A 9,024-nucleotide genomic window follows, 5' to 3' on the forward strand; every position below is an offset into this window, starting at 1 on the left:
GAAGCTGAACTTGCAGCCAAAGTGGAACAAGCAAAGGCCACACAAGAAATATTGGCACAGGAAACCAAGATCAGCCAAATGGAAAATGAGTGGAAAATAAAGGAAGTGGAAACAAAGGCAAAGTTGGAGGAGGAAAAGACTAAACTTCAACAGTTAAAGGCAGACAGTGAAGTGAAAGTAGCAGCTGCACGAGTAAGAGCCCTTAGCGCTCAAAATGACATTGAAAGCCATGATCAAGTGTCCTGCTACAACTTAGAAAATTCCGCAAATCTCCCCAACAGCGCACCACGGCTCTCTTTAAATCCACAAGCACCAACATTTAGACCTCACAATACTACTCCAGAACGTGAAGAACTTAGCTTAGTTCAAGCCCTCGCCAGCTCTCTTACCCTAAACAGGCTTCCTGTACCTGAGCCCACCATCTTTAGTGGCGACCCCCTAAAGTTTATGGATTGGAAGGTATCCTTTATGGCAGTAATTGGTGACAAACCTTTACCTGTGTGTGAGAAAATGTTGTATCTAAAGAGCTATCTTGCAGGTGAAGCACGAAAGGCAGTAGAGGGATATTTCTTCCGCAACAGTGAGCAGGCATACGCAGGCATTTGGAGCGTTTTAGAGGAAAGGTATGGCAGCCCATTTGTTATCCAAAGAGCCTTTAGGGCTAAACTCACAAAATGGCCTAAAATAGCTGCCAATGATTCTAAAGCACTGAGGGAGTTTGCAGATTTTCTCCAAAGCTGTGCAGAGGCTATCCCTCAAGTCAAAGGCCTAGAGATCCTTAATGATTGTGAGGAAAATCACAAGCTTCTAAGAAAACTGCCTGAGTGGATAGTGCAGAGATGGAGCTGCATTGTGGTGGAGGAGCTAGACAAAAGCCAAGACTACCCCAACTTCGCTCGCTTTACAAAGTTCATACAAAATGAAGCTAAAGTAGTTTGCAATCCTGTTGCCTCACCATTCCTAATAAACGAAAGGGCATCAGAAGAGCGGCACGTTAAAAGAGCGAAGGCACTCAGTACTACCATCCAACCAAAGTCTCCACCAATCCCAGTATCTACTTCTAGACCTAAACCCCCATGTTTGTTTTGCAAAGAAGAATCGCACGGCATAGCTAAGTGTCCTGCTTTTGCAGCGAAAACTAGTGATGACAAGAAAGTTTTCATTCAAGAAAATCGTCTCTGCTTTGGGTGTTTGAGGAGGGGTCATGTAACCAAAGAATGCAGAGGACGTCACTCCTGTAGTAAGTGTGGTCGGCGTCACCCCACCTGTCTACACACAGAAAGAGTGAATGAACCTAAAGAAAGGAAAACTGAGGATTCTAAATCCCCAGATGAAGGTGCAAACAAGGAAGTGCATAATGTTATGACTCATGTACTAACAAGGAAACCATCTTCCACATCCAGCATAGTACCAGTATTTGTGTCAGTTGCATCTGAGCCTGAGAAAGAAATACTTACATATGCCCTGCTTGACACCCAGAGTGACTCATCCTTTATTTTAGAGGATTTGGCCTCAGAACTAAATGTAGACGCCCAACCAGTGCAGTTAAAGCTTAGCACCATGACTTCTGTCGACACAGTCGTTGCAGGTAAACTTGCCAACAACTTACAGGTGCGTGGGTTTGATTCTGAGACTCGTGTCCGAATAGAACAAGTCTACTCTCGTGACTTTATCCCAGTTGACAAGTCTCATATCCCTACCAAGGAAACTGCACTTCAGTGGCCACACCTTGAAGGCTTAGCTAACAAGTTACAGCCATTACAGAACTGTGAAGTAGGTCTATTGATTGGTTATGACTGCCCATCAGCCCTAGCCCCCCTAGAGATCGTCACAGGCAAAATAAACGAACCTTTCGCACAAAGAACCCTACTAGGATGGAGTATTATTGGTTCTGGTAATCCTCACCTAGACAGAGAAGGTAACCAGAGTTATGTGCACAGGATCACAGTCAAAGAAATGCCCATACCATCAGCCACAGATGTACTCAAAGTCCTAGAGACTGACTTTAATGAGAGAAACTATGAGGATAAGTATGTATCACAGGATGATGTTCGCTTCATACAAATCCTCAGTGATACAATAAAACAAAGATCAGATGGGCACTATGAGATGCCGCTTCCCTTCAAGGGCAATGATCCACCAGCGCTTCCCAACAATAAGAAGTTAGCCACAGTCCGACTGCAACACCTGAAGAAAAAGCTAAAGGCTGATAAACAGTATCATGAACATTACTGTTCCTTTATGAGAGACATTATCAGCAGTGGTGATGCAGAATTAGCACCTCCTTTGTCTGAAGGCAAGACTGCATGGTACATCCCACACCATGGGGTATATCACCCGAAAAAACCAGCCAAGCTAAGAGTTGTCTTTGACTGTTCAGCAAAATTTCTCGGTGTCTCATTAAACGACACTCTTCTCACAGGTCCAGATATGATCAACTCATTGGTGGGGGTACTCTGTCGTTTCAGAAAGGAAAATGTAGCCATAATCTGTGATATCGAGAGAATGTTCCACCAGTTCTCTGTTTGTCCAGACATGCGCAACTATCTGAGATTTCTGTGGTGGCAGGATGGACAATTAGACAAAGAACCCAGAGAATACAGAATGGCTGTACATCTATTCGGTGCCAGTTCATCCCCTGGATGTGCTAATTTCGGCCTGAAATATTTGGCACAACAGTACAGAGCAGACTATCCTAAGGCCTCAGAGTTTGTTGAACAGAACTTTTATGTAGACGATGGTCTAACTAGTGTCCCATCAGTTAAAGAGGCACAAGAACTCATCACCGAAACACAAGCACTTTGTAGACTTGGCGGTCTACATCTGCACAAGTTCAACTCAAACCAAAGTGATGCGCTTTCCCAGCTGGAACCCTCAGACAGAGCAGACACCACAGAACCGCTCGATCTCAAACCTGACACAACAGCTGAAGGCCATGTGCTCGGCATCCAGTGGTCAATCAAAAATGACACTTTCAGTTTCAAAATAAACACTAAGGACCAACCTCCTACTCGCCGGAGCATACTGTCAGTGATCTCATCCCTGTACGACCCACTAGGGTTCGTAGCTCCCTTCACCTTAAGAGGCAAAGGTATCCTACAGGAACTGTGTTGCAGAGGCATTGAATGGGATGACCCCCTTCCTGACAACTTACGCTCACGGTGGAAGGACTGGAAAGATGGGTTGGAAAGACTAAAATCGGTTGCAGTGCCTAGATGTTACCACCCACCAGAACTAACAGACATTGTAAAGGTGGAACTGCACCACTTTTGTGATGCTAGTGATTTAGGATATGGTGCATGCTCCTATATTAGGTACCTCAGCAACGAGAAGGTCCACTGTAGTCTTGTTATGGCTAAGGCAAGAGTCGCACCTACCAAGGTGACAAGTATCCCACGATTAGAACTCTCAGCCGCAGTCACATCAGCCAGAATGAGCAGCATGCTAAAAGCAGAGCTTCAGATGTGCATTAATGAAGAGTTCTTTTGGACTGACTCCCAAGTAGTCTTAGCTTATATTAACAACGAGGCACGACGGTTCCACGTCTTCGTTGCCAACCGTGTTCAGTTAATTAGGCAAACTACAGATCCCAAACAGTGGCACTACATTGACACAGCTCAGAATCCTGCAGATTACGCCTCTAGAGGGCTCAGTGCATCAGAAATCATGTCAACATGTTGGTTGTCTGGTCCAAAGTTTCTGTGGGAACATGACATTTCATATGCACCCAGCCCCTCAGCTGTGTTGTTAGTAGGGGATCCAGAAGTCAAAGCAGTCAAAGCTCTCACAACTCAAACAAATGAACAAGACAATATCCTCAGCCGTTTGTCAAGGTTTTCAAGCTGGTCAATGCTCCTTAAAGTGGTTGCAAGGATAAAAAGATTGAGATCCAGCAAAGCCCAGTATGGAAACTTTGTAACAGTAGATGAACGGAAAACAGCTGCTGACACAGTAATAAAGCTCCTTCAGCAGCAGGCCTTTTCTCAAGAGATGGAAGTGTTGAAGGTGGGAGATAACCTTCCGAGTTCAAGTCCCCTGTTTAGAGTAGATCCAGTACTAGATCAAGGACTTCTCCGTGTTGGAGGAAGACTGAAGAAGTCAACACTCTGTCAGGGACTTAAGCACCCCATCATCCTCCCGAAAGACCATCACATTACAAAGTTGATCATTGCTCATTTTCATGCACAGATTTGTCATCAAGGTAGAAGCCAAACTCTCATGGAAATCAGATCGAATGGGTTTTGGGTGATTGGTGGGAGCAAGGAAGTTGCAAAACTAATAAGTAAATGTGTTCAATGTCGAAAACTAAGACGTTCACCAGAAGAACAACGCATGTCTGAACTTCCAAAGGAACGAGTTGAAATATCAGATCCTTTCATGTATTGTGGAATGGACTGTTTCGGACCATTTGTCACAAAACAAGGTCGCAAAGAGCATAAAAGATACGGACTCCTCTTTACATGTCTTTCCTCACGTGCAGTCCACATTGAGATGCTTGAGGATCTTTCTACTGACTCTTTCATCAACGCTCTGAGATGTTTCATCAGCTTAAGAGGAGCTGTTTGTAAGTTGTACAGTGACCAGGGTACAAACTTTATTGGAGCCAAAAATGAGCTAAGAGAGTCTCTTAAACAATGTGACATGGATGCCTTAGAAGCATTCCTTGCCAATAAACAGTGTGAGTTCGTCTTCAATGCCCCATCTGCTAGCCATGCCGGAGGTGTGTGGGAACGACAGATTCGAACCATCTGCAATGTTCTCAATGCCACCATTGCTCAATGCCAAGGCAGGCTGGATGACAGCTCTCTAAGAACTCTATTCTATGAGGCGATGTTTATAGTTAATGGTCGACCACTGAGCGTCGATGGAATCAATGATCCTAAATCTCCTGAACCTCTAACTCCAAATCACCTCATATTGATGAAATCAAAGGTTGCACTGCCTCCACCAGGAAAGTTTGTGAAAGAGGACTTATATGCAAGGAAACGTTGGCGCAGAGTCCAGTATCTCACTGAGCAGTTTTGGAGTAGATGGAAAAGAGAGTACCTTCTGAACATATCTATGAGACAGAAATGGCACCTACCACGTCGAAATCTTAAAGTCAATGACATAGTCATTATCAAAGAAGACATGCTTCCCAGAAATCAGTGGCAACTGGCTCGAGTGGTTGAAGCTCCAGAAGAAGATGACGGTTTGGTCCGCAGAGTCAAGCTTCAAGTTGGCGATCGAGGCTTAATAAAGAAGCAGGGAACAGCACACAAACCTCACGTAGTTGAGCGACCTGTTCAAAAGCTTGTAGTTCTATTAGAAAATAACTAATTGATGTTTCAATCAATACTGTCACATCAGGCGTGTTTTTTGCGAACGTTTATTGATGATGTATTTGAAATTGTGTTCGTTCTTGTAGTAATGTCCGTATGTTAATGCTGGAAATCATGTAAAGAATGTTGTTTGTTATACATGATTTGGTGGGAGTGTAAATGTCCAGTTTTGTTTATTGATCTAAGCCTGAACAGCTACGCGTAGTGTCCAGTAGAGGGCTCTGTTGTTTAGTTAGCAGCAAGCTGCACTTCCAGCTCAGACCGGTTTTGTGGCGCACATGTCCCAGTAGGCAGCTCTCAATGAAGTGTGAAGCAGCGTGATACCGGACTCTAGCGAAATTAACAATTTGCAGCCCTTGGAATGCGGAGCGAGGTACATGTTTTAAGTTGTATTTGTTTGCTTAACTGATATTTTGTTGTATTTTCTGCATTATTTGAGTTCATATTTGTAATAAGCGTCTAAGAAAATGTATTTTGTGTTTCTGTTTAGTTTTCACGGTGCATTGGCGCACCTGGCGCACTGTTAGATTCTGAATGAATCTCAAAGTAAAAATTGCTGCACCCGTCGAGGCTCTCTCTATTTCTTCCTTGGTCCGGGGGACTGCTACAGTGAAAACTCGGTCGCTGAGCGAAGGCTACTTGCTAGCTCCCATGCCAGATGAGTGCAGCCCGTGCCACGAGGTGGGTCCGTGTGTCAGCTGTGAGAGATTTCTACACCAGTCAAGATCATCTTTGCTTCATTGCCTACCTCCCCTTTGAACTCTGATGGTCACTTTACGAAGGTGCAGGTATTATGCCCATTAAGGACTTTGCCGATAACAGGACTCTGCACTCTTTCTTTGCTCATAACTCCTTGATGTTGGTAAATACAATAAGTGAGCAATATATATAATATACATATGAGAATGCACAGCACATTATGGAGTATGCCCCTGCTGTGAAGTCCTGCCTCCATCTACTTGTCGTTTAATCACTGGACAGCTGGACAGGTTCATACAAAATATTAGATGAGGCCAATTGTCCTATACATATTTTTGACCTAGGGGTGGGATTGATTGTGAACTGGAAAGGGAAAATGCTTAGGAAGCTGAGTAGGGCTGCATCGTCACTGATTTGTAGAATCATTTTTGATTCGATACAGGATCCGATTCAATTTGATTGGAATCTGGAAAGTTTTGCCTCAGTCAGAAATATTACAATTCTGATCATTTAACAGTATATATCCATAATTTCGTATCTATTAAAAGAAAGCTGACACATGTGAGACTTAATTAGAGATGTAAACAGAGAGTTATGAAACCTGCAGCTGCAGAAGCCAGCGGGAAAAAAAAGAGGCAAACACAGCGCGGACCCGACGACGCACCAAAATCTGACTCTGACGCGTCGGGTCCGCGCTCTGTGTTCACGTTTGTATGCAGAATCCGTAAACCTGCTCCCAGTTACTGTTTTAGCTGCATGGTGTTTGACGACATGTTGTGAGGTTTAACCTGAGATGCTGGCGTTTCAGGCATAATAACGTTAATTTACAAATCGACACGGGATTTTAATGAATCAATATCACTTTATTCAATTTAGCATGGATTGTAATCAGAAAGGCGATAATCAAAACCCACCCCTAATCAAGAACTTGCAAAGTAAAAACATGCTCTATGTCAGGTAGCCCTTTTGTTATTTACATTTAAAAAGAGGATTAGTGTTACTGTGCGCTGGCTGAGTCTGTTTCTTTTCTTAGAAATAGTTTCTCCTGCCCTGGAGAAAATCCACTTGCATGGAACAGAAGAGGCTGTGGAGTGCAGGAACTACACTGCAAGCTGGTAGATATGCAGGTATTCCTGGGTCCTGCAGACTATCACCTAAAAACAATAAACAAAATGATTTTCTAAACTGTAGCAATGTAATGTACGTATAGTGTCAAATACATTGTTGTAGTCTTCATCAGCTTTAATTCACATGGAAGTGTTCCTAAAGTCATATGCTGTAATGATATTTACATTATGAAAACATGATTTTGGACATTTCAAGTTTTTCACTTCGGCAGATAAAATGAATTGAGCAAAATCAACTCAAAATATTCCCACACGCCAGAACGTCCTCTCTTCCTCGCTGGCTCCATATCTGTCAGTGGAATGATCACCTCTTCGCTCTCTGTCACCATCAACACACTCCACGAATCCCGTGGATGATTCACTTCCTTATATCCGTTTGAATCAGGTACCGAAGCAGTTACGTGCGTAATGAAGCTTCGGACGTCACTGGTCACGTGACTTTTGCCAAACGAAGCAAGCCTCGACACAGTGCTTCTGAACCAGTGTGTTGTTTTTTTCGACACACGCTCCGGAGCGTCAGCTTCAAGCGGGCCATCACTACCGTGTAGCTTTATTGCTTTATGTTGGGCTATCTCACCGGGAAATTCTCTTGTTGTCTGCTGGATTTCCCCCGTTTTCCACCAGAAAACAAAAGAAAATCAGACTTCTTTGCTCTTGCTTTTCGTGCTCATTGCACACCCACGGCTGCAGTCTCATGTCATCCAAATAGTGGTGTAACATATACACTTTCTAATGACCCGGTCGAGTGTAATTGCACACTTCAGGGTAATAGTGTTTCATGGTTAATAAGTGATCCAAGCAAACTGCTTCTTTAAAAAAAAAAAAAAAATCTACTCTCTAATTAAGAAGACTGAAATGTGAAGTCTGTTCTTATGGCTTAAGGGAGGCTGTGGACGGCATTTTTTTTAAAAGGCACTTTTCTAACAAGGACTTTCATCCTATTAATTCTAAGATTATTAGTCACATTGAATACTCCCTTGTCTTTAGTTAGAACAGCTAAGGAAAGGTAGAAGTACTCATATGGCATGTTTTTCTCAATTTTGGAAATTGGTTTAAAATCTTTAGTTTTTGCATTTACACCCAGGCAGTTAAGGGAAAGATAGATTTGTGTGGGCTGGGAAATAAATCTTAATCAGTGCAGTTTTCAAAGACATCGAACCTTGTCCGGCCTCTTTGTAGTTTAACTGGTTTTCAGCTGTGTCTCCTTGAATGCACCAACTCCAACACGTAGGGGAGTCAGAAGGGTACATCTCAATAAAAAAACACTATGCAGTGAAACAGAATTAATTTTAGTTATGCGTTTAGCCCAGAGCACACAGACAAATTTCTGCGTGAGCCACAAATAAAAATCAATGTCAGCGTCTTTATTAAAAAACTAATACATCAATTGTGTTTAAGGCAGCTGAGCTCTCTGCGACACGCCAAATCTATCTTTAATAGATTTTTCACTCATCACGATTATTATTGAGTGGATGGACTTTAATTAGAGAAATATTGTCATTTCTGTTATAGGATGGGTTTTTGTTGGAGAACACTCCTAATGAGCTAATTTGTCTTAAATATAAATATATTTTTTAAAAGTGAAATTCCATTTAATTGACATTCCAACTAGTTTGTGTTTAACCTGATTTATTGACTTTTGTTCCCTTCTTCTTTTAACTATTGTTTTTATTTGCTGCACCACTTTTTTGCACAATGTCTGAGTCTTTACTGGGTGGAATAAAAAAAAAAAAGGTTGTCCATACTTGTAGCCTAGCCTTACTCCAGAACTGATCAATAAGTCAACTTTGATCCCTGGCATCTCTTAAAACTTCCAAGTCCAGGCACGCTGCACGCACTGTTCAAGCAGGGCTGCTCTGCACATGCTTTGTACTGGG

The sequence above is a fragment of the Copadichromis virginalis genome, linkage group LG4 (assembly GCF_057382275.1).
Source record: "Copadichromis virginalis isolate Kocher_CV1m ecotype Utaka linkage group LG4, C_Virginalis_male_GT1.1, whole genome shotgun sequence".
Lineage (NCBI taxonomy): Eukaryota > Metazoa > Chordata > Actinopteri > Cichliformes > Cichlidae > Copadichromis > Copadichromis virginalis.